The sequence below is a fragment of the Hyla sarda genome, chromosome 2 (assembly GCF_029499605.1).
Source record: "Hyla sarda isolate aHylSar1 chromosome 2, aHylSar1.hap1, whole genome shotgun sequence".
NCBI classification, from domain to species: Eukaryota; Metazoa; Chordata; class Amphibia; order Anura; family Hylidae; genus Hyla; species Hyla sarda.
The window spans coordinates 112,548,143-112,575,384 of NC_079190.1; the positions used below are offsets into that span (position 1 = coordinate 112,548,143).

Here is a 27,242-nt window from a genome sequence, read left to right on the forward strand (position 1 = left end):
GAAAGCCAGAACTACTGTAGTTGTGAAATAAGTAGTAAAGCTTGATTGTTACCCAGCTTTCCCAGTAAGCCAGAACTACAGCAGTTGTGAAATAAGTAGTAAAGCTTGATTGTTACCCAGCTTTCCCAGAAAGCCAGAACTACTGCAATTGTGAAATAAGTAGTAAAGCTTGATTGTTACCCAGCTTTCCCAGTAAGCCAGAACTACAGCAGTTGTGAAATAAGTAGTAAAGCTTGATTGTTACCCAGCTTTCCCAGTAAGCCAGAACTACTGTAGTTGTGAAATAAGTAGTAAAGCTTGATTGTTACCCAGCTTTCCCAGTAAGCCAGAACTACAGCAGTTGTGAAGTAAGTAGTAAAGCTTGCTGCATACTCTCCCCCTTGGTGACTTTTTGGGTAGCTGTGAGCCGTGACCCTCCCTCCACCATGCCCTGGCACACGTCCGTCCTGCACACATGTATTTATGTACACAGGAATGTTGTCCAGGCCTCTCCAGGAGGATGGTCATATAATGACTGAAATTACATTGCCTGGAATGGCACAGCCAGAAGAGGGGGGGGGGTGTAGATTTTCCGTGCTTTCCACTGAAATTCATTCTGTGGTTTGTGAAGAGCAAAAAAAATGTGCTTTATATTTTGTCACATGACCTGGGTTATGAATAGCAGATTGTAATGAGTTGGTAGTGTAAGTGGAGAGGAGGCGAGAGCACTCACACACTCACACACACATACACACTCACTGTGCTGTGTGACGACGGATACAGACGCATTCACACAGCCAGGTACGTGCGGCGGGATCCTCTCAGCTGGAGGCTGTACTTGTGGACAAGGTGAGTGTCCAGTGGCTCCCGGCACTGATGTCAATTGGTTGGGGGGGGGGGGGGGGGGGGGGGGCTATTGTTTTCTTTTAGGGAACTTTTTCTGGGAGGAGGGAAGATTTCTCATCTCAGGAAGTTAGAGGAGATTTTTTCCTCCAATAATTGATCCCGGCTGGTGCCCCTTGTCCTGTGCTTTCCCCTCGTCTGCTGCCTCCCCCGGTCATCTGCCCTCTGTGGTCGGAGCCGGGCACAATGTCTTCTGACACGTTGCTTTATTGTTTGGCTGAGGAAGGGCAGAGGTCATGGCTGTCATCTCGCTCTGTCTACAAACCTCCTTGGAATATTTTGGTCATTTTCTTCCCCCTTCTGTCCCTGACTCTTCTCTCTTCATTCTTACTTTTTACTACTTCTTCCTCCTCCTATTTCTTCCTCTCCATAGAACTTTACCTTTCCTTTCTCCATTTACTTGCACCCTAAGATGCTTCAGGCTCTCACACCCCAAGGCTGGGTTCACATAACGTTTCTGCCATACTGTTTTCAATCAGTTTTTCTAAAGAAAACCGTATGGCAGAAAAAAACGGATGGAACAGTATGGGAAAAAGTTAACTGTATACTGTTTTTAAAAGTGCATACAGTTCCGTCCGGTTTTATTTTTAAAAAAAACAAAGTTTTTGAAAATTTTTCCCATTTTTAATGGGAGGGGTCTTGGGTGGGGACTTTAGGATTCAAATTCGCATGTGCAAAGTAAAAACCGTATACGGTTTCCCATATGGAAACGTATACATGTGCGTTTCCCATTGACGTCCATGTTAAAAAAAAACGTACGCGGCTGCAGTATGGTTTTTAAACCGGAGACAAAATTGTGGTCAACCACGATTTTGAGTATGGGAGAAAACCGTATTGCGAGCAAACCGTACGCAACCAGGTGCATCTAGTTTTCAATTATTTGTCTATGTAAACGGTTTTCAATACGGTTCCATATGTTTTCAATAATGAAAACGTATACTGGAAACGTACTTGAAAAACGTGGTGTGAACCCCCCCCTAACTTGTGGCTTCCTGACCTGCAACCTCTGCAGCTTTTCTGGACAGATCTCCTAATACAATGTAATAGCTGGTAGGCGCAGAATTTTGCCGGTATGGAGGAGACTATTCGAAGGCACAAGGAAGTTTTTGCTAGGGCTTAAAGGGGTACTCCCAAAAAAGTTTTTAAATCAGCTGGTGCCAGGAAGGTAAACAGATTTGTAATTTACTTCTATTAAAAAATCTTTACCCTTCCAGTACTTTTTAGCAGCTGTATGCTCCAGACGAAATTCTTTTTTTTTTTTTTTCTGTTGACCACAGTGCTCTCTGCTGACACCTGATGCCCATATCAGGAACTGTCCAGAGCAGGAAAAAATCCCCATTGCTGGTACGTTCACACGCTATTACTAGCAGTGGGTTTCCCGGTGTGGGAATCCGGCAGCGAGTTACGCTACCATTGAATTAAATTGGTTTACAGACAGTCCGCAATAATGTCAGATTTGCGGACTGACCGCGGACCCATTCAAATGAATGGTAGCGTAACTCCCAGTGGGTTTCCCGCAGCGCGAAACCCTCTGCTAGTTACTAGCGTGTGAACGCACCCTGCATCTGGACAGTTCCTGACACGGACAGAGGTGTCAGCAGAGAGCACTGTGGACAAGACAAAAAAAAAGAAATTCAAAAAGAAAAGAATTTCCTCTGTAGCACACAGCTGCTAAAAAGTACTGGAAGGATAAAGATTTTTTTTTTTTTAAATAGAAGTCATTTACAAATCTGTTTAACTTTCTGGCACCAGTTGATTTAAAAAAAAAAAAAATGTTTTCCACCCCTTTAAATACAGAGTTGTTGCAGATTTTCCCCAAATGAACTTCAATACGGAAGTTAAAATCTGCAGCATTTAAGTCCTGTGTGAACATAGCCTAATTATTAGTTTTCACTCTAAAGCATCATATCATAGAAAATAATCACCATTTTTCCCATTATAGCCTACTCTTTCTTCTAAGTTTGGGCTTTTCGCTTCTGCGTTATTTCATATCTGCTTTCCCGAAATGTAATTTTAATAAATTAATAACATTTGTTTATGCATTTTTACTTTTGTTTGTCTCTATTATGTTTACGGTATTATGCATTTACATTGCGGCACTTATAAAGATGGATTATTTACTGTTAGTTTGCGTAATTTTTACAATCAGTTCTCGACATCGCTTCGCAAAAGGGGAGCTGGCTTTGCCATTTGGCACATATCGTTTTGATGTTAGAATATGTTTTTGTTGCCTTTGTATGGGACTGCAGGTAAACCTACTACATTATCCTAAGTCATGGACTTACTATAGGACATTGGTAGTGCAACTGGGACTAAAAAATATAAAACACTATGCTTCTACATATATCCGTCATGCCAGTGTTTTCCAACCAGCGTGCCTCCAGCTGTTGCAAAACTACAACTCCCAGCATGCCCAGACAGCCGAAGGCTGTCTGGGCATGCTGGGAGTTGTAGTTTTGCAACAGCTGGAGGCACACTGGTTGGAAAACACAGCGTTATGCTATGTCACTTTACACTTTGTGTACTGTACTGTAGACTTGGCTATGTACTAACCTTGCTCACCTTTACCCTTAACCCTTTGCTGAGTTGGGACAAAAAATATTAACCAGTGCAATTCCCAAGATGACCAGCAGGAGTCTCCACTGTCATTTATTATTTTTCAACATGCTTTAATATTTTGTTTTCTAGAGGAGGAGGTTGAAGAAGAGGGTATTGGGGGGAAGGAGGTGAGATGAGGTGAACTCAGAGGAGGGGGGGGGGGGGGGGGGTTGGCATAAGGGTAAAGCAACAGCACCCTTTTCCTGCTCCGCCTGTTGCCCCCCGGAGCCGTGTCTGACTGCGGCTCTGTGATTTTGTGTGTGGTACCGCAGGAGGATGATGGTAAAAGGAGGGAGTTCGGGGAAGAGCGGTTTAGTGACCCTGTGATGTGGTTAGGTAACCACAGCATTGGTTTGTGTGTTGAAGACACTTAGATTGTAGGGAGTGTGACAGAAATGGGAGATTTGCGCGGCTGCCCAGTCCCAGGATAACACTTCAAAGTAACAAATTAATAAATTGCGGCTCTTTTGGCTGAACATTATGGTATGATTTATTTGGACTCATTGCTGACTCATAAATTCTTTTTGGGATATATACATATATATATATATATATATATATATATATATATAAACAAAGGATAAGTTGGCCAGCACTATTGATTCCAAACTATTATATGGACCTGGCTTAATACCTGCTGTATTCTTCTGTTGCTATGTGTATATATATATATATATATATGTGTATTTGTGTGTGTACAGTGTACTAAACATATGGATTTTATTATATTGGTTTACAGGCATTAGAGAGTTACTTTTGTCTCGTTTTAAGAGAGCGCACTTTTATTTATTACCTAAAGACATTTTCACATGGCATTAGAAAATATGCAGAGTGAATTGCCTGAATAGTAGTGTTGAGCGGCATAGGCTATATTGGAATTCGCGATATTTCACGAATATATGGATGAATATTCGTCATATATTCGCAAAATTTGCATATTTGCAATATTCTCGTCCTCTTTTTACTATGTGCCATAAAATTCGCATGCGCATTCTCCATAAATTTTGCATGCGCATGCGCAATATCGCATGATAAAAGAGCTAAAAGAAGGGAGGGATCAATATGCGCAAATTTTTGGGCACCCACCGTTCTGAGACAGTAACTAGTATTGGAGCCTTGTTTACACCACAAGCTGGAAGCAGGGAGGGATGGTCACTGTGATGTGTACTGTGAAAAAAATGTGAATATTCATAATTGCGAATATTTAGTGCTATATTCGCAATATTTGCGAATTTGCGTAAATGCGATATCCGCGATAAATATTTGCATTGCGAATATTCGCGCCCAGCACAACTGAATAGCAGATCCTTTGTTAGATGATATTGTGTTATAATTGTAAAGTATAGCAGCCAGGGGAATACACTTATGCCATCCATGGTGCCAGTCCCAGACTGTCTGCAAAGTACAGAGATAGTAGACAAGTATCAACACGACTGAGATGGTGGTGCACGTGGTGGCATCAAAGCCTATTAAAGGAAAACGGTCACCTGTTCACCCACATTATACCCAATGTAGCGGGTTATAGTGCGGGTGAACAGGAGACGGATGCGGGGTCTCTGACTAATATACATACCTTTGTATATGAAAGAAAAAACATTAGAATTTATGATTCCAAACAATTTACCACTTTATTCCAAATAAATATACAACAATTATAATAAAATATTACAGGCAGGAATACCCATTAAAATGCGGAACCAAGAGACACAGATTATTTGTATATAGTACTTATAGTGTAGCAATATGGTATCTCATGATATGCCTATACATCACCTCCTCTCACCTCTGAAACTGTATATCCCCAGGGACATAAATAGGTACCCCTGCACTCATAATTAATAGAACGAAACAAAAGCAGGAGGTCCAGCACTTCAAAATATGCAGCTTTTATTGTGAAAACGACACACGTACAAGCAGTTTATCAGACGAAACGCTTGAAACGCGTCTTACAACTGCTTGTACGTGTGTTGTTTTCACAATAAAAGCTGCATATTTTGAAGTGCTGGACCTCCTGCTTTTGTTTCATTCGGTGGTGTGTGCCTGGCCGGGCATGGGTCCGTGCACCAAGTTGGGAGAGGTGAGCTGAATATTGTTTCACTTTACTCATGGACAACAGCCTCAAAGCGTATCAGTGATCACTTGCATGAACTTCACATTTTTTCACACTTGCTATTAACACAGTGACTATTATCTTACCCATGTGGGACTGTGTCTGCCTGCCACCGCTACCCCTACAGCTGTTTGGGCTCCTTCCTCAGAGGACAAGCTATTTGTTTGTCCTCTGCTCCTTTATATACTGTCCCACCAAGCACGCTACTTCCGGAACGCCATTCGCGCTTCCGCCCATTATGCGGCGATCACCTGATCTGGCGCACGTCTCGTGAGACGCAGGAGAATCTCGCCGGAGACCATTCACGTCATCGTGCCTCTGCGCATGCGCCGGTAGTATCCCTGCCAGACATGCACAGTGCACCACCAGTCACCACGGACTCCAGCGCTCCTGCTGTACTTCACTGACGTGCGCTCTATAATGATCTGCCGTTGTATAGTATGGGGATATATCTCAGGTATACTTAAACTGGCAATATTTCCCTATTTTCATAGACTTATGACTTATGAATAAACTATAATAAAGTGACCTGTGCTTCATTATGCAAACTATAAAATGTGTGCTAATAATAATATGCATAGTTATGGCATCTGATTATGCATGTCATTGTATTCCGATACAATACTATAATACATTATGCTTATTTTTCCATAGTAAAAGAACCTAAAATAACTCAAATAAGTATAACCAGGGCTCAAGTCCTGCAGGAACTCATGGGAACCGAGTTCCTGCACTTTTTCTACAGCTGGAACGCAGTTCCCATTAGCAGGAGACCTTAGACTTTCATTGAGGGGCCGTGACATCATGAGCCTCTGATGCTGAACTCAGGGAGCAGCGGGGAGAACGTGAGGGTCCCCAGCGGCGGGACCCCCCAGGATCAGACATCTTATCCCCTATCCTTTTTGATAGGGTATAAGGTGTCTCGTACACCTTTAAGTGGAAATCTAGGGTGAGTTTCCACACTTTTTTCCCCAGGACTTGGCCCCTGAGTATAACCAACATCAATATACTTATTTGTAACAATGATATGCATATGTATTTGTGTGTGTACAGTGTACTAAACATATGGCTTTTATTATATTGGTTTACAGGCGTTAGAGAGTTACTTTTGTCTCGTTTTAGGAGAGCGCACTTTTATTTATTACCTAAAGACATTTTCACATGACAATAGAAAATATTGGAGCTGAGCAGATTGATATATAGTTTTATGGGGAAAGTTCCAGGATAACTTGTTATTTATTTATAGACACATCTGCTTATTCTTGGCTAAATAGTCAAGTGGGTGGTCCTACGAAATGAGTAGGTGGTCCTACGAAATGAGTAGGGGGTCCTACTCCATGATTGACATTTATCTGTATATAAGTGAGCAAGTAGCTGTCAATCACTATGTATGACCACCACCTGACTATTTAGCCCAATCTGATCAGCTCCTCCTGCAGATTGGTCTGCATGTTTAACATGGCAGATTCCCTTTAAACTTTTTAAGTGTCCGACACATTTTATGCTATTTCTTTATTTTATAATAAAACGGAATGGTTGCTATGGACAACTGCACCACTTTCCCTCTACACAGATTCTCATAAATCTCCCCTATATTACCAGTACTTGACTTTGGACAATATTTGAGAATTGGACAGTCTTTTGGAGGTCCATTACAGAAATACACATATAGCAAGACAGCAGTGTTTCCCTATCAGTGTGCCTCCAGCTGTTGCAAAACTACAACTCCCAACATGCTCGGACAGCCAAAGGCTGTCCAGTCATGCTGGGAGTTGTAGTTTTGCAACAGCTGGAGGCACACTGGTCAGGAAACACTTTAATACGGTCTCACAACCATGGTTTAATCAATGGAGAATCCCATTTACTTATACACCTATATGTACTTACATTTGAAATAGACATCTATAGAGATAAGGAGCCGTATCTGCATAAAGACCTGTCCCATAAGGGAAAAGCTGCCCCCTGCTGTTTGGTCTTGTAGTGATTGGGATAGGGTTGTTTTCCCATAAATATGTGATCCAAAGTTACATTGCAGCTTATATAGCAACTTCAAACCATAAGGGGTACTTCTGACGGGTACTGGACTAGCTCTATACAAGTGGTTGTCTAGGACTGTCCAATATAGTGCCATGCTTGTCTACGGACTGTCTTATAAGCGTGAATAGGATCAAGTTGCCATATTACCACAACCTATGTCAAGAATAGTGTTCCTTTTTGTACCCCTTAAATACAAAGCTTCTGGCTTTTTGGGACCTCATCTCATGCGAATGCCCCAGTAGCACTCTCTCTAAAGTTATGAATCAGGCCTTATGTAGTACATCCATCCTGCAATGCCTTTATTTGCAGCCCCCATCCTGATAGAAACAAAGCCCCTTTGTCTACTCCGCTACCCTTCCCCTTTTCGGAGCTCTTGCTACTTACCACCCACTTTTCTGTCTCTCATACCCCCACAAAGCCTGTGCTACTTGTCATCCCTTGTCCTATCCTTCCCTTGTATTGTAGAATGTCCCCCATTATTATCTGAGCCAACAGAGTGCCCAACCCTTTAAGCATTAAGACCGCAGCCAATTTTCGTTTTTTGCGTTTTCATTTTTTCCTCCTCGCTTTTTAAAAGCCATATATGGGGGAGATTTATCAAAACCTGTCCAGAGGAAGAGTGGTGCAGTTGCCCATAGCAACCAATCAGATCGCTTCTTTCATTTTTAACAAGGTCTCTGCAAAATGAAAGAAGCGATCTGATTGGTTGCTATTGGCAACTCAGCAACTTTTCCTCTGGACAGGTTTTGATAACTCTCCCACATAATGCTTTTATTTACCACTTTTTTGTTTAAATTTAGATACCTATTTATATATATATATTTTAAGGAGATCTGCGATATATGCACTTATCCCCTATCCTGCAGATCGTGGGGGGTCCGAATGCTGGGACCCCCCGCGATCTCCTGTACTGGGTCCACACTCTGCCGCGGCTCTCCCGTGCAGGAGGCGTGTTGGCTGCAGCATGACATCGCGGCCGACACGCCATATCCATGTATCTCTATGGAAGAAGCTAGATGCAGCATTCATGAATCCCTGCCTGTCCTATAGAGCTGTATGGGGGGGTCGTGTTCGTCAACCTCACTTAAATTTAGCTGCGCACAGCCGCAGCAATACCTGGACCTCGTACAGGAGATCGTAGGGGGTCCCAGTGTTCGGATCCCCCATGATCAGACACTGCCTATAGGGGATAAGTGTTAGGCTGCATTCATACTACATTTATGTTATACGGGGACCGGATCTGGCTGGGAAATGTGGAAACCTGTCATTTCCGTATCCCAGCCTGGCCCTGCATCTCATTCATTTGAAGTCAGATAGTGACAGTATTCTGTGGTTTTCAGTCTGGCCAGATAACCGGATAAGGGGCAAAAATGAGCCGACCGGAGTCACTATCTGACTCTGCTCGGCTCAATCAAATGAATGCGATTTCGGGCCTGGGCCTGGCTGGGATACGGGAGCAAAAAGTGTGCACATTTCCCAGCCGAATCCAGTCCCCATATGACATAAACATAGTAAGGGAGATTTATCAAAACCAGTGCAAAGAAAAGTAGCCCAGTTGCCCATAGCAACCAATCCGATTGCTTCTTTCATTTTGATGAATGATGAATTAAATGAAAGAAGCAATCTGATTGGTTGCTATGGGCAACTTTTCCTCTGCACAGGTTTTGATAAATCTCCCCCAGTGTGAATACAGCCCAACACTTATTCTCTATAGGCAGTGTCTGATTGCGGGAGATCTGAACGCTGGGACCCCCCGCGACCTCCTGTACGGGGTCCAGGCATTGCCGCAGCGGTTTGCTGCTTAACTTAAGTGAGATCGACGAACACCTCCCCTCCCCCTGCTCTATACATTAGTATAAAAAAAGAAAAAAAGTTAAAAAATGTTTTTTTTAAATATACCCCCTCCCCAACAATAACAATTTCAATCCCCCCACCCTTTCCAATTTTTCATTTAAAAAGTTAATTTTAAAACGTAAAGGAGATCTACTTTGTATAAGGCTGGGTTCACACTATGTTAATGTCATACGGGGACAGGATCTGGCTGGGAAATGTGCAAATCGGGTTCTCCCTTATCCCAGCCAGGCCCAGGCCTGGAATCGCATTCATTTAATTGCTCATACAGATTAATATCTTACTATAGTACACTATTTTAAGGGGTACGCTGGTGGAAAACTTTTTTTTTTTTTCAAATCAAATGGTGCCAGAAAGTTAAACAGATTTGTATTTACTATTAAAAAAAATCTTAATCCTTCCAGTACTTCAGCAGCTAATAAGAACTGGAAGGATTAAGATTTTTTAATAGAAGTAATTTACAAATCTGTTTAACTTTCTGGCACCAGTTGATTAAAAAAAAAAAAAAAAAAAAAGTTTTTCATCGGAGTACCCCTTTAAATGTTGCTGTCAGTTTTGACAGCAGCATTTAAGCAGTTAATAGCCAGCAACGAAAATGTCTTTGTACCAGCTTTAAATGGTGGCCCTCGGCTATTCGAAATGCCCAAGCCCTCTCCATACTCCTATGAGTTTCCCCACTATTAATAGTGCCAGCAGACTGCCCCCATTATTATTAGTGCCATTATAATGCCCCTTATTAGTAATAACGCATCCAGAGTGTCCCCAGTAAAAAAAAGTCAGCCCAAAAATAAAAGAAAATATTTTGTGGACCACCCTACTAGTCTGTAAACTATTAATGTTTTAAGCATCCAAAACTTTCTTGAAGCCCCTTAAAGGGGTACTCCGATGAAAAACTTTTTTTCTTTTAAATCAACTGGTGGCAGAAAGTTAAACATATTTGTTAATTACTTCTATTAAAAAATCTTAATCCTTTCTGTACTTATTAGCTGCTGAATACTACAGAGGAAATTCTTTTCTTTTTGGAATGCTCTCTGATGACATCACAAGCACAGTTCTCTCTGCTGACGTTATTATAATAATAATAACTCTTTATTTATTGTTGTCCTTAGTGGGATTTGAACCCAAGTCCCCAGCACTGCAAGGCAGCAGTACTAACCACTGAGCCACCATACTGCTCTTAGCCTACATCTGCTATGCATGGTTGCTAAAATGGACAGAGATGTCAGCAGAGAGCACTGTGCTCGTGATGTCATCAGTGTTCCAAAAAGAAAGGAATTTCCTCTGTAGCATTCAGCAGTTAATAAGTACTGGAAGGATTAAGATTTTTTAATAGAAGTAATTTACAAATATGTTTAACTTTCTGCCACCAGTTGATTTAAAAGAAAAAAGGTTTTCAGCGCAGTACCCCTTTAAAGTCACAATCTGACAATGCCCCCTAAGGCCAAAAGAGCTTGTGCCCTCCTGCTCCGGTTTAGAGCTAATTTCATTGGCATGATAGTCTCATTCCTCCACAGATGTTTATCATCTGATGTTCTGCTTTTACAGTTTCATTGTGGAAAAGTCAGGTCTATGGTCGTCTACATTAGATTGTGTAAATTACAGTCTGAACGTTTTAATTGTACTGCGTTTAGTAAAGTTACGTGAATTATGTTCATTGCAGACGGGAAAAACATCTTTATTTTTCTATGGCAGTTCTAAATAAACTCTGAATCACGATGGTAACATACAATTACTTTTGACTGAAGTGTGGGAAATTGGTGCTATTTTTAACGGTGTAGCCTGCGCTTGCAAACTCATACAAGCGCGGACACTGACAACACAGTAGTTGTCTAAAATGTTCTTAAAGAAGTTGCTTGTTTTCATTGATGCCCTGTCGTTCTGGCCTCTCTAAGGGGAGAACAGCAAAGAGTACAATTCAAGAAATAGATTCTATGGATTTCAAAGCTTGTCCTATAGAGCGTTGATGATAAGCAAAAAGATGTTGTCCCATCAGCATGTCTCAGGGGTACAGCCGAAAATTAGGTTACCTAGAGCTTTCCATTAGAAGAGGGGGTTAATGCAGTATACAATGCACATTTATATGCCATTCGGGCCCTGTGGAAAGTTGATAACTACTACTTTTACCTTTGGACATCTATTCTTTTTTCACTATACAGTGATCCCTCAAGTTACAATATTAATTGGTTCCAGGACGTTGAAACCATTGTATGTTGAGACCCTAACTCTATGGAAACTCTATGGAAACCTGGTAATTGGTTCTGAAGCCACCAAAATGTCATCCAAAAATAGGAAAACGTGAGGATTAAAGAAAAATAAGTAGATAACTAATACTGATAAAGCAAGATCGTACATATAAAAGTAAGAAAGATCTGCTGGGAGCTGTAATCACTGTCAGTGTTTCCCAACCAGGGTGCCTCCAGCTAATACACAAGGGGGCGGGCGTGACATCACGAGGGGCGGCCCTGAACACGGAAGCCTGCACACAGCCATTCGGAACAATAAACTTCCGGACGCTGGGGAGCGGAGCTCCAGAAGCAGGGCAGCGGAGAACCCCTTTAAGGGGTAAATACTTTGCTGCGTATTTGCGTCTGTGTATTTTTCTGCCCATTGAAGTCAATGGGTAGCTAAATACAATTTGTTAGAAAATACGCAGCAGCAAATACGCAGCAAAATACGGTATGTGTGACCCTACCCTAAAGATAGATTCATACATCAGTTATTAATGCAGGTGGGGCAGGAGTAGCTCTAAAAAAAGTACAAGTGGGATTAATATTCCTCTTGTACTCACTCCTGTGTTTGGAACTGCTTCAAAACTATGACCAAAACTGCATTAAAAACGGAAGCCTTAGCAGCTCCTTAAATATTTTTTTCCAAAACTTATAAAACACATATCTCATTCTCAAGCTGCTAGAAAAATGTTGTAGACTGCGCACATCTGGGGAACAGTACTAGCAAGAGATAGGAACAATTTGAATCCAGAGCTGTCTGGCTGAGTCCCTTAGGGCCAGTGACCTGGCAAAGATTTTGAGTCTCTTTAGTGAGCCTATAATTACTGTGTAACATATACAGAAACACTTTGGGTGACATGTGCAAGCAGGTTTAACAAAAGTTCAGATAACACTGCAGATGCAAATTGCAGGAAATGCACGTTCAAAAATTCGGCACCAAAATTTAGACCAAAACTCTGTTGGCTTCTGGAAATAAAATTGATAAGACAGAAATATTAAGACTAAGCCGTTTTAAAGATGGGTGGGTAAAGTTCTTTAAAAACAAAACACATACAAATGACAAAATACAGATTTTTGCCTTTAAGCTTTGAGTTTTGCAAATGCAAAAATGATCCTTCTACTCAAAATTTCTTTTGTAAATGAGCTTCTAGTTTAAATGGTGCATGTGTACTATTTTAAAGTACATTCGGAAAGACTTCAGACCCTTGTACTTTTTTCACATTTTTTATGTTGTGGGATTGAAGTAAAATAAAATTTAAAAAATTTAGTTTTTCACCATTCTGCACACAATACCCCATAATGACAACGTGAAAACAGAATGTTACAAATCTTTATAATGTATTAGAAAGGAAAAACTTAAATATTGCATTGACATAAGTATTTAGACCCTTTACTCGGCACCATTGCCAGCGATTGTAGCCTCCAGTCTTCTTGGGGATAATACCACAAGGTTTGTACCCCTGGATATTGGGATTTTCTTTACTGCAGCTCCTCTCAAGCTCTGTGAAGTTGGATGGGGACCATCGGTGGAAGCCATTTTCAGGTCTCTCCAGAGATGTTCCATTGGGTTCAAGTCAGGGCACTGACTGGGCCACTAAAGAACATTCAGAGTTGACCTAAGCCACTCAGGTGTTGTCTTGGCTTTGTACTTAGGGTCATTGTCTTGTTGGAAGGTAAATCTTTGACCCAGTCTGAGGTCCAGGGCACTCAGGATCAGGTTTTTATTGTGAATATCTCTTTTCTTTGCTCTATTCAACAATTCCATAACCCTGATAGGTGCCCCTGTCCCAGCCACTGAAAACCCTCCCCACAGCATGATTTTGCCACCACCATGCTTCACTGTAGGGATGATGTTGGACACATGATGAACAGTGTCTGGTTTCATTCATACACAATTGTCAGGATCCGGACTGGTATGCAGCGAGGACACTGGTGGTGGATCCTTTGTGTCAGTGAGGGATTGGCGTGGACCGTACCGGAGGACCGGTTCTAAGTTGCTACTGGTTTTCACCAGAGCCCGCCGCAAAGCGGGATGGTGTTGCTGAGGCGGTAGCAACCAGGTCGTGTCCACCGGTAGCGGCTCAACCTCACTGACTGCTGAGACTGGCGTGGTACAGGAGGACTAGACAGAGGCGAGGTCAGACGTAGCAGAAGGTCAGGGCAGGCGGCAAGGTTCGTAGTCAAGGGCTATGGCAGAAGGTCTGGAAACACTGGTAAGGGCAAATACAAAAATACAAAAACGCTTTCACTAGGCACAAGGCAACAAGATCCGGCCAGGACAGGAAGGGGAAGTGGGTTTAAATAGGCAAGGTACAGGTGCAGGTACTGATTGGGCCAGGTGCCAATCAATGGCGCACTGGCCCTTTAAATCTCAGAGAGCCGGCGCGTGCCCTAGAGAGCGGGGCCGCGCGCGCCGGGACTGAGCAGACAGAGGACGGGGCAGGTGAGGAGATTGTGATGCGACCCGCGGGCGCGTCCCGCTACGCGGATCGCATCCCCGCCGGTGACACTAGTGCAGCGCTCCCGGTCAGCGGGTCTGACCGGGTGCTGCACGGAGATGAACGCCGCGAGCGCTCCTGGGAGGAGCAGGGATCCGGAGCGCTCGGCGTAACAACAATACTTAGGATTGTAGCAAAAAGGTTTGATCCTGGGTTTATTTTTTATTTTTTTTCAAAGTTTCTCCCATCTCCACACAGGATCTTTGGAGTGACCATTGGGTTCTTGGTTGTCTCACTTACCAAGGCCCTTCTTCCCCGATCATTTAGTTTGGTGGGGTGGCCAACTTTAGGAAGAGTCTAAGAATTATGGAGGCCACAAATCAGCAGACATTTGGATGTACTCTTCTCCAGATCTGTGCATCCACACAGGCCAGTCTTTGAGCTCTACAGGCAGTTCTTTCTGCCTTATGGCTTGTTTTTTACGCATTTTCTGCAGTGAAACCTTATATAGACAGGAGTGTGTCTGCCCAGGTCATGTCCAATCATCTGGATTTACCACAGATGACTCCAATCAAAGTGTAGAAACATCTCAGAGATGATCGAGAGAAATGGGAGGCCTCAGAGCTAAATATCACGTGTCATGGCAAAAGGTCTTGTGTATGTGCATCATTTTTTATTTAGCAAATATTTCTAAAATTATGAAATTATTTCATTTTTTATTATAGCAAAATGTCTCAACAGAACAAAATGTGAAAAAAAATTAAAGCATCCGAGGACTTTCTGAATGCATTGTAAATATCTCAAGATCCTGTGAAAACAATAGGCTATAGTTGGGACTTAATTTGTTACATTCCTTGCAACATGTAAGATTATTATTAGCAAGCACAATCCTAAAGAATGTATAAAGTGGGGGTGCACTTTCCTCAAGTCTGGGCTTGATTGTCACCAATAAATGGGTGTATATAAAATATATGTAAAAAATGATGTAGATCCAGTGAATTAATTTAAAACAATTTATTATTACAATGATAGTGCTTGTGGTCTCCTATATAGGGCCCTTACATTGGACTCACCACGATAAGAAAGGTAGTGAATGTATAAAATATTCTTACAATAAAATAAAATAGACATATAATATACAGGGTAAGGGTGCGTTCACACGGCCGTCTGTCCCTGTTTTTTTTTCATCCCCGTTTTGTTTCCTTTTTTGCAGGCTGTAAACGGATTCAAAACGGTTTTAAAAAAAAACTTTCATGTCAATGGTATTTTTTTACAATCCGTTTGTACCCGTCTGCACTCATTTCCGATTTTTTTTGACGGCATGAAAAACGGCACATGCAGTATTTTTTCTTCTCTCCAAAAAACGGAAGAAAAAGTGGATACAGTAAATTTAACATTAAAGTCTACGGAAAACAGATGAGCCTTTAATGTCATCCGTTTGCATCCGTTTTCTCAATCCATTTTTTTTTCATCCGTTTTTACTTTTGAGCATGCTCAGAACAAAAAAAAATTTGGGAAGGGGGGAGGTTTATTAACTGAACAAAAACTTAAAAAAAAACTTTAAAAAAATGGACAATTACGGATGCAAACGGATAACATCCGTTTGCATCCTTTATTGTCCATTTTTTTAAACTCCGTTTTTAATTTTTAATTTTAACAACGGAACGGGTCTAGATGGCCGTGTGAATGCAGCCTAAAAAGTGCTGGTATCCCAGTGTGGCAAATAGTCTGTAGCGCTTATAGATGTATGCATGGAGATCGTGCCTTGTATGGTTGATTACAAATAGTCTGAGTAGCGATGTCTCTGTATAGCTCGTATCTGGTCAATATACTGCATGCAGCAGCGTGTTGGTAAGGGGTTAAAATCAATGCGCTCTGCGGCGCTGGGGTTTCCTTGTGTGTATCCTACTCTACCCTGGCGACACAGGGATAGAGATTGGTGAGTGGGATATAGATAGTTTCTTAATTGTAATCCTGTGGGTGCATGAGGCTGCGTTCTGCAGTGCTGGAGGCCCCTCAAATGTGGACCACTCTACCCCGACGGCACAGGGAAAGTTTTGAGTGGATTTGGGGATTTGGCACACTGTGCCTCTTACCAGCAATGTCCTGGAGCCAATCCTAAAGAAGCCATATAAAGGCCAAGACAGACCACTTTACATTTGGTATCTGCACCTAAAAATGGTAGTGTCGACTGTGCAAAAGGATTTGTCTCTTACTTGTTGTGGACAGACTGATTTACAGATTGGACATACATTTAGATTGGACATACATATCTTATTTCCTCAGAACATGCTCAGTGAGTTTACCTGTATCTATAAAGTCCACGCTATTAGGGCAGTGCGTGAAGCGCAAATTAAAAGTGTTATTGAGGATTGGACAACTATCGTTGCTTTCTTCCAAAAACAGTACCACACCTATCCTCAGGTTGTGTGTGGTATTACAACTTGGCTCCATTCACTTCAATTGAACTGAGGTGCAATATCACCCACAAATCGAGAACAAGAGTGGTCATGTTTCTGGAAGAAACAGCAATATTTTTTAATCCTTTATATCCTGGTTAATGGTTCTATCCTGGTTACTCTCATAGAAAGAAAACTTTTGTCAGGTTACACAGGCATGCAAAATGTTTTGCTGAGACCCCCACCGATCACTAGGTACAGCTGGTAGAAACACGATGATCTGACTCATGACAGGACACAGCAATGTGATTCTTCCAGTTACAGTGACCCCCCCACCTACGATGACCCCGACATATGATAATTTCAACATTCGATGGCCTCTCAGAGGCCATTGCATGTTGAAGGCAGCATCAACATACGATGCTTTTTTATGTCGGGGCCATCGCATAAACGGCTATCAGGCAGTGCTTACTGCTTCAGCTGCCGCCGGATAGCCGTTTACGGTGCCCCGTGTGCTCCGGTGACGATAACTTACCTGTCCTCGGGGCTCTGGCGCAGAGGCCTTGCCGGAGCGCCGGGGACACCCCGTGGACTCGGCGACAGCGATGGAAGGCGACATCCAGGGCAGCGGTGACGGTCCTGAGCGGCGGGGACAGGTGAGTACAACTTCCTCTAACAGTGGTCTTCAACCGGTGGACCTCCAGATGTTGCAAAACTACAACACCCAGCATGCTCGGACAGCCAACGGCTGTCCAGGCATTCTGGGTGTTGTAGTTTTGCAACATCTGGAGGTCCGCAGGTTGTAGACCCCTGTCCTATACTTTACATTGCACGGATCCCTCAACATGCGATGGTTTCAACAAACGATGGTCCGTTTGGAACGGATTACCATCGTATGTTGAGGGACCACTGTATATCTAACAATCAGTGGGGATCTCAGCACTGAGACCTTGACCGATCAAGACTTTTGACGTCTGTGTGACATATCAGAAGTATTTTCAAATGACAGTAACGCTTCAAAGTGCCCATTTAGGGGAGTTGTTTTAAATTAGAAAAATAGGTACGCACCACCCAGACCTATTCATGGGTTGTGGATGAAACCGCAGCTCAGTTATTTTACTTATACTTTCTTCTTTGTTCCTTTATATAACAAAATGTTATGATATTAATGTTGTTAAATGTGTCTGGCAGCAGCTTATTCCATTTTCACGGTTCAAATAGGGTTTATGAGGAAGTAGGGAGAAATAGCCATGGCAGCTATCTCATGTGTATGACCAGTTTTAGGTTTGCTGGATTAAAACATTTTTTTTATAGCTTCCCCCAAGGAGCCTTTTTCTGATGTACACAGAAAATCAGCTAAACCCCTCTTCGTGTAGATGAGTCAGGTCTGTTATCTTATATTACTTATACAATAGTTTAAAGGCGATTACCAGTATCCAAAATGTGTTTTTTAATAAGAATATCACCTCAAGATATATAACTAATATAGTATTAACACAAATTGTGATAGATTCAGCATGCTTTTGCTTGAAATAACTCTGACAGGAAGTTGTGTAGTCTTTTCATTGTCAGTGTGGTGTTGTCACAGGCTCCTCCATCTCTCCGGAGGCAAGGCATCATTCTCTATTGTCTCAGGAGACTTGTCTTGATCTTGTCTCTGAGCTCCGCCCCTGTGATGCCATCACCTTCCTGTCATATCTTTATATTTTTTGTCATCGACTGTTTATTATTGCATGTAAGAATATTTGTATAGTGAAATCTAGGACAGGAATAATAAAATGTCTTCCTCTAGGTCCTACCTTTTCTATAGGTTCCTAGAAAATGGCACCTCACTATCCAACACATTGGTGGAAAAAGCTATGAATGGGTGTGTTGGAGCAATAGACAATGGGATTGTATGGGTTAAATCCAATTATCCAATCCCTGTTTCCTTTAACAGAGAAGTCCCATGCTCAAATTTTTTGCCGTTTTATTCCCGGGCTCATGGCATATAAATCAATAAACCAGACTCCCCTGCCGCTGCTTTCCTCCGCTTCCGCCTCTTCCTGGTTTACCCTTGGTCAACGCGTTACACTGTGGCTCAGAGGCAGCATGATGCATTAAAGGAGATGTCTCATATAGAAAAATATTAACCCATTATGCCTGGGCACCCAGAATATAAAATAACAAAGGGGACTCCCCTGCTGCCGATCCTTTGGTGTCCTGGTATCACACTCCGGTTCTCCAGTAGTGTCTTCTTCCGCATTGGCCATTATCAGCACATCACACTGAGGCTCAGCTAATCGCCGGCCGCAGCGATGTCCTGCATTGGCCAGCGATAGGCTGAACGGCAGTTGCCCTGGCGACCAATGGCATTTGCTGACCAGCAAGTGTGACGCGTTGACCACGGGCAACACAGAAGAAGAAATCACAGGAATAAACACACTGAGAGAGCGGCAGCAGGTGAGTGCCCTTTGTTATTTTATATTCTGGGCACCCTGGCAAAAAAACTAAATTATGATGTTCCTGATGCTGCACAGTAAAAGGGGTAAACACAAAAAAATTCCAAATGCCAAAATCACAGATTTTTTGTCACATTACGTCCCAGGAAAAACATTAAAGTGATCAAATAGTCATATATATACAAAAGTGGTACTTTTAAATATTACAGCACATGGTGCATGTATAATAGATGAAACAAAACAAACCCTAACATACCTCTGGAGGTGGAAAAGTAAAAAAAAAGTTATAGGGGTCAGAACATGGCATTTGACAAACCTCTTATTTTTCTTAAATTTTTCTAATTTTTGGTAACTCGCCTTGCCCAGCTACCGGTGTGGTCGAGCCGTGTTGGGGGTAGCGACCTGGGTGTCGCCTGCCTCAGCAAGCCCAACCTGGCTTTGCTGCGGGCTCTGGTGAAGACCAGCAGCACCTTAGACTCCGCTCCCTGATACGGTCCGTGTCATCAGCCACACAGGTTAGAGGATCCACATCCAGCTCTGTTACAAATACAACTTTGTCAGTGAAAAAAATGTAAAAGTTATGAGTCTTAGAATGTGAGGAGCAAAAAAACATGAGCAAAAATAAATAAATAAAAAAAATCGCTGGATCATGAAGGGGTTAATGCCCTACATACCTTCAGAAACTGTCAGCCAAACAAATATTTAGCCAGCTATCTCTCCTTAACCCCCCCATACACATTTCTAATGGAAATGTGCAGTTGGCAGGTTTGCACATCTTTTCTTTATGTGTATGGGGGACTTAAAGGGGTACTCCAGTGGAAAACAATTTATATTTTTAATCAACTGGTGCCAGAAAGTTAAACAGATTTGTAAATTACTTCTATTAAAAAAATCTTAATCCTTCCAGTACTTATCATCTGCTGTATGCTCAAGAGGAAGCTGAGTTGTTCTTTTCAGTCTGACCACAGTGCTCTCTGCTGCCACCTCTGTCCATGTAAGGAACAGAGTAGGATAGGTTTGCTATGGGGATTTGCTCCTACTCTGGACAGTTCCTTACACAGACAGAGGTGTCAGCAGAGAGCACTGTGGTCAGACAGAAAAGAACAACTCAACTTCCTGTGGAGCATACAGCAGCTGATAAGTACTGGAAGGATTAAGAATTTTTAATAGAAGTAATTTACAAATCTGTTTAACTTTCTGGAAACAGTTGATTTGAAAAAAAAAATAAAAATTTCCACTGGAGAATATTTAGACACGCAGATGTGCCCTGATTTGCAGCTTGTATCTTTTTGGGCCCATACAAAGATTAGGCACTTTGTCACACAGTAGGGCATATTCCCAACCTTTCTGTACGGATATTGCAGAAATAAGTAGCATGCTTTTTTTCTATACCAAAAATCTGCATAGATAGTTGCATGTAACTGGGGTCTTGAGAACAATATATACATATAATACAGATTGTCCTTATATGTAAAACCAGGCTCTACAGAATCTTTTGCCCTACTTACTTTCATTGTAAGTCCCATTGTATTTATTAAGATGGACTGTTGAGGAAATAATAATGGCCTGGGCATAAGAACTGAATGGAATTAAGCAGTAAGTCCCAAAACAACTTTATGGGGTGAAAACTGCAGTATTCTTGTAAAACAATAAACGTTCCTGGCACTTTAAATGTTCACTATGTCCATATGGCTCAATAGAAGTGGCATAAAATTATGAGTTCTGAGAATTTCTGTCCCGAAAGACATTTTTTTGCCCTCTGTAGAAACGTTTTGTGCCGAGAATAATTATTTTCCATTACACAATGATAAACGACGTTTTAGGGTAATAAAAATGTTAAAAGTGGCCATGCCCATTACTTCCTGGAGCAGTGTATGTTGTGTGTGCCAACTGACTTGTAATATGGAACGGCCATCAACTTTATATTGGAGAGGCGTAACGTTAAGGGGTGCTCACCACTCATACATGGGCAGGCAGCGGGTATAATACGCTCATATGCGTGTGGTCAACAAGCGAGAAGCAAAGTGTGCTTCAGGGCAGGATTAATATACAGTGCTACAATTATTGTGGGGTGCGGTCAAGTCAAAGAAATAAGGGAGGACTGCAGGGCAGGATTAAGACAGAAAAGCGTGAATTTAGTGCAGAATTTATAACCTCCTGGATCATAACAGGAAATGCAATAAAACAAGGGCTCATCATGTGTGCTTTCCCAGTCCTACTGTTTGTATGTTTTGTACATTTATTTTTAGCTTTTGCCTGTTTTCTAGTCATATTTGTTATATTATTTTAAGCCTAAGTGTGTGCAACAGTGCAGGTAAAGAATATGGTAAATCTATGATAACTTTCTAGGAGGCATATATGTTTGAATATGTCTATAAGGGAATAATCTATAGAAAAGGAGTATTATATATAGATATATTCTGGTCATTCTTTCATTTTTTCCTCCTTACATTTTAAAAATCATAACTCTTTCAATTTGGCACCTAAAAATCCATATTAGGGCTTATTTTTTGCGCCACCAATTCTACTTTGTAATGACATAAGTCATTATACCCAAAAATCTACAGCTAAACTAAAAAAATTATTATTATTCGACAAAATAAAAAAACACTATTTTGTAACTTTTGGGGGCTTCCTTTTCTACGCAGTACATTTTTCGGTAATAATGACACCTTGTCTTTATTCTGTACATCCATATGGTTAACATGATACCCTACTTATATACCGTATTTTTCGCCGTATAAGACGCACTTTTTCTTCCCCAAAACTGGGGGGAAAAAGTCGGTCAAAGCTGACCGCCGCATCTGAAGGGAAAGTGACACTAACCCGGCTGTTCAGTCGGGCTGTTCGGGACCGCTGCGACTTCACCGCGGCGGTCCCGAACAGCCCGACTGAATAGCCGGGTTAGTGCTTACAGGACACCGGGAGGGACCTTACCTGCCTCCTCAGTGTCTTCTCCGTTCAGGGATCCCCTGTATGCCGGCGCTCTCCTTCCTCGTCATCACGTCGTCGCGTACGTGCGTCGGCGTGCGTAACGACGTGATGACGGCGACGGAGAGCGAGGATACCCGGCCGGCAGCAGAGACGTTCCGGAGCAACAGGGAAACGGCGACAGCGATAAAGCGACATCCAGGGCAGCGGTGACGGGTCCGGAGCGGCGGGGACACGGCGACAGCGATGGAGCGACATCCAGGGCAGCGGTGACACGTGAGTATTACCTCCTCCTGCAGTGGTCTTCAATCTGCGGACCTCCAGATGTTGCAAAACTACAACTCCCAGCATGCCCGGACAGCCGTTGGCTGTCCGGGCATGCTGGGAGTTGTAGTTTTGCAACATCTGGAGGTCTGCAGGTTGAAGACCACTATTGGGTTTAAAATCTTTATTTTTTTTCGATTTTGCCCCTAAAAATTGGGTGCGTCTTATACGCCGGTGCGTCCTATAGGACAAAAATACGGTAGGTTTGATTTTGTCTTCTGGATAAAATCCTACATGCAAAAAAAAAAAACGACATGCACGAAAATTAATTATGTTTAAAATTGTCATCTTCTGACCTCTATGACTTTTTTATTTTTCCGTGTACAGGGCGGTATCAGGGCTTATTTTTTGTGCCATGATCTGAAGTTTTTAACAGTATCATTTTTGTATTGATCTGACTTTTTGATCGCTTTTTAGTCATTTTTTCATGATATAAAAAGTGACCAAAATACGCTATTTTGGACTTTGGAATTTTTTTTACGTGTATGTCATTGACCGTACGGTTTAATTAATACATTTTTATAGTTTTGACATTTTCGCACTTGGCAATGCCACATATTTTTATTTTTATTTACACTTTCTTTTTTTTATGGGAAAAGGGGGGTGATTCAAACTTTTATTAGGTAAGGGGTTAAATGACATTTTATTAACACTTTTTTTTTTTGCATTGCACACACTGAGTGGCATTGATCAGTGTTATCGCCGCTCGACTGCTCCTGTCAGGATCTCAGGCACGGAGCAGTCATTTGGCGATCGGACAGAGAGTAGGCAAGTAGGGATCCTCCTTGCGTCCTGCAAGCTGTTCGGGACGCCGCGATTTCACTGCGGCAGTCCCGAACAGCACCACTGAGCTAACCGGCAATGTTTACTTTTGTTTTAGACGTGGCGATCAAGTTTGATCGCCGTATCTAAAGGTTTAATGCCGGACATCAGCCCAATCAGCGATGTCCAACATTAGACGTGGGTCCTGGTGGCTTATAGCAAATGGGCCCCACCGGGTATGATGCGTGCTCACCTGCTGAGCGTGTATCATACCTCAGGAGCCACAAATGGACGTTAATGAACGTCCATTTTCTGCAAGAGGTTAAAGGGTGTATCATCTGTATGACTGATAAAAGGTAGATATGGGCAATACACAGATGGACACACTTGGCCAAGCTAGTATATACTATATACTTGTCTGTATTTACAGTCTATATATGCAGTTATACATTAGTAAATACAAATATATAATATCTGGATGCATTTATTGACATCAATCTACAAAAATTAGATTTAGTATTACACCTTTTACACAATGCATTCTGAAAGACTTCAGACCCTTTGCTCAGTACTTATAGAAGTTGCAGCCCCTTTGGCAGCAATTACAGCCTCCAGTCTTCTTGGGGATGATGACACAAGGTTTGTACACCTGGATTTGGAGATTTTTTGCCGTTCTTCTCGGCAGATCCTCTCATGCCCATCAAGTTGGAGGGGGACAGTCGGTGGAAGCCTTTTCTTTACAGATGTTTGGGCTCTGGCTGGGCCACTGAAGGAGATTCACAGAGTTGACCCTAAGCCACTTCTGTGTTGCCTTGACTGTGTGCTTAGGGTCATTGTTTTGTTGAAAGGTGAACCTTTAGCCCAGTCTGAGGTCCAGAGCACTCTGGATCAGGTTTTTATTAAATATTCCTTTTTTTTTTTGCTCCATTTAGTCTTCTCTCAGTTTCCCTGTCCCAGCTGCTGAAAAACATCCCATAGCGTGATGCTGCCACCACCATTCTTCACTGTAGGGATGGTACTGGGCAGGTAAGGAGCAGGGCCTGGTTTTCTCCTGACATAACACTTATAACTGAGGCTAAAAAGTTCAATCTTGGTTTTATTAGACCAAAGAATCTTGTTTGTTACGATCTTAGAGTCCTTTAGGCACTTTTTTTTGTAAACTCCAGGGCGAATTTTATGTGTGTTCTACTGATGACAGGATCATTTCTGGTCACAATGCCATAAAGCCCACATTGGTGCAATGCTTCAGTGAAGTTTGACCTTCTGGAAGTTTATCGCATGTGCACACAGGAACAGGACCTTTGAAGTTCAGCTAGAGTGACCATTGGGTTATTGGTCACCTCTCTTACAAAGACCCTTTTTCCCCGATTACTTAGTTTGATGCGACGACCAGGTCTAAGAAGAGTTGTTTCAAACTTCTTTCATTTATGAATTATAGAGGACACTGTACCTTTAGTGCAACAGAAATTTTTGTACCCATCTCCACATCTGTACTTACCATACAATCCTGCCTCTTGCTCTGATATACATTGTCAGCTGTGAGATCATATACAGACAGGTATAGAAGTAGAAAAAAGAAAAGGCCCAGGAGAGGCGCCCTATGCGTTACCCTAAAAAACACAGTAAATGCCCCACAAAAAGTGGGGACAGACGTGGAGTCTAGAGATTTGCCGCTCACTTGGAGTGTATATTACATACGCATATACCTCAAGCAGAGTTACAATAGAGGGGGGATCCTGTGCAATCTCGCAGGTCTCAGGATGTAACTAAATGGAAATCCTGTAGTCAGACTGGGTATGGCAAGGAGAAGATGACCTTCATAAAGGCGCCGAGGTATCCATGGAAAAATCGCAAACAGGTTATGGGAGTGAATTAAAGCTTCAAGTTTATTGGATTACAGCAGCAATGACGCGTTTCAGGTCAGGGTGTACAAACCCCTTCTTCAGATTGGCAGATTCATACAGTAATGCAAACACAGTGGCTTTAAATATACACAATACACACTTGGCCAGATCAAAGGTCAAAGTAACAAACACAGATAAACCAGCACAAATCCTCATCAGATGATATTCCAGATTGATGTACAGTTACCTAGCTGTAATATGGATATAGGTATTTGAAACATCTAAAAAACAGCCATAACACTATATACAATACAGTGCATTGAATGGAAGATGTATACTCCTTCCGGTTTGGGGCAGGGATGAGGCTTGGTCTGCATATTGACGTTATCTGCCGTGCGCTCCACGGCTTGTAAACAGAAACAGCATACCGCGGATCTGATGTAAACAGAGCGGAGCGGCGTGTGAGATTCGAAAGATAAATTATAACCTATAAATGTAGAAAATAGAAAATTGATATAAAATATAGTTAGGGGAAGGGAGGTTGACAATGAACGGAACAACACTTCTATAAGGAAAGAAGGTGAATGGAATAGATGTAGGAGATGTTGGCATAAAACAGTATACAGACTGCATAAGTTGATATGTATATAGTATGTAAATATATAGTAATATAATAATAAATAATGGCCTATAAATATATAAAATATTGAATTGATATAAAATATTAATTAAATATACAGTATATGTAAAGGAAGGGAGGTTGAGATAAAAATGGCTAAAAGTACCTTAGGACGTAAATAAATAATTTGTAGTGAGGCTGAAAGGAATGGAAGGGATGAAAGGATAATAGATATGAATTCGGGTAGAAAAACAGACATGGTGCACATCTACAATCTTGTATAATGATCTGATTGCTTCTCAGCATAATATCAAAAACGAACAGGTTGTTAGTATACATTTTTGATCAAAAAGTACAAGCCCACTCGCCACGTCAAGGCCACCTATTTAGAGTGGGTCCCTAATGTCCCTAGCATAAAATGGCGCAGCACCGGGCGGCGACCACCACCGCCGCGACACCAATGCCCACAGGGGGGAACGACCCACAGGCAGAGCAGCCCCAATGCCACTCAAACCAGTCTGTGGGCCACACCCCCCCGCAGACACGGCGCCACGGCAGCAACGGACACCGCACAGCACCACACCAGTGTGAACAAGGTCCAATAGCTCACTTACCATGATCTCCCAGTCAGACTGGGAGGCTGCTAGGAAAGAAATGGCCCATGTGTAGCTAACTACTACTTATATAGGGTTGGGCTGAGGGGGTGGGGAAGAGTGCAGCACATGTTAAAACAAAAAAGGAGGGGATAGAAATCACAGTGTGAATTCGGGTAGAAAAACAGACATGGTGCATAAGATAATAGATATAGTTAGGAGTAAAGGCCAAACAATTACAGATTGCTCTCGATAAATTCATTTAGATCCAAAGGCTGTGAAGTGCGCAATTTAAATATCCAAAATTTCTCACGCTGTCTGAGACTATTGTAGCGTTGTTGGATATATTTATCAATGGGGTCAATAGCTGTTATACTAATAACAGCTATTGAACACATCGATAAAGATATCCCACAACGCTGCAATAGTGTCAGACAGCGTGAGAACGTTTGGATATTTAAATTGCGCACTTCACAGCCTTTGGATGTAAATTAATTTATCTAACTTTTTCCTAGAAGTGTTGTTCCATTCATTCATATATCCTCAAAATTAATAATCTATATGTTCAAGCTTTTTTTCCCCTCTAGGTTATCTAGACCAGTATGTCACCATTTGTTTCTTTTATCATTCATTTCCTCTCCGGATCTTTGTTTCTTCAATATACAGATGAGCAGTCCGCCCGCTCTATAATACATCTGTTACAAGGATGCGCTCCCTAGCGACGCGTCCTTCGCATCTAACACGCCGCTCCGCTCTGTTTACATCAGATCCGTTAACAAGCTATTGAGCGCATGGCAGATAACGTCAATATGTGGACCAAGCCTCATCCCTGCCCCAAACCGGACGGAGTATACATCTTCCATTCAATGTACTGTATTGTATATAGTGTTATGGCTGTTTTTTAGATGTTTAACCCCTTAACGACCAAGGATGTATATTTACGTCCTTGGCCGTCTCCCGCAATATAACGTGGGGTCACACAGTGAACCCGCGTCATATCGGGTTGGTCCCGGCAGTGATCGCGGTGCCGCGCGCTATTAACCCTTTAGACAACTTTGAACGCCGCGTCTAAACCGAAAGTGAAAGCTGCCCGGCTGCTCAGTGGGGCTGATCGGGACTACCGCAGTGAAAATGCGGTGTCCCAATCAGCTGGGACACGAGCAGAGGTCCTCTTACCTGCCTCCG

General features: G+C 42.2%; 1 protein-coding gene across 1 annotated transcript in view; it reads left to right on the forward strand.

Annotated features, from left to right (window-relative positions):
• Window positions 1-773: 773 nt before the first annotated feature.
• Window positions 774-27,242, forward strand: part of RARG (retinoic acid receptor gamma) — a 214,429-nt gene continuing 187,960 nt past the window's right edge. Inside the window, exon 1 of the mRNA XM_056555295.1 lies at window positions 774-828. The gene's annotated coding sequence lies outside the window, so the exon portion shown is untranslated. The remainder of the gene's footprint in view (window positions 829-27,242) is intronic.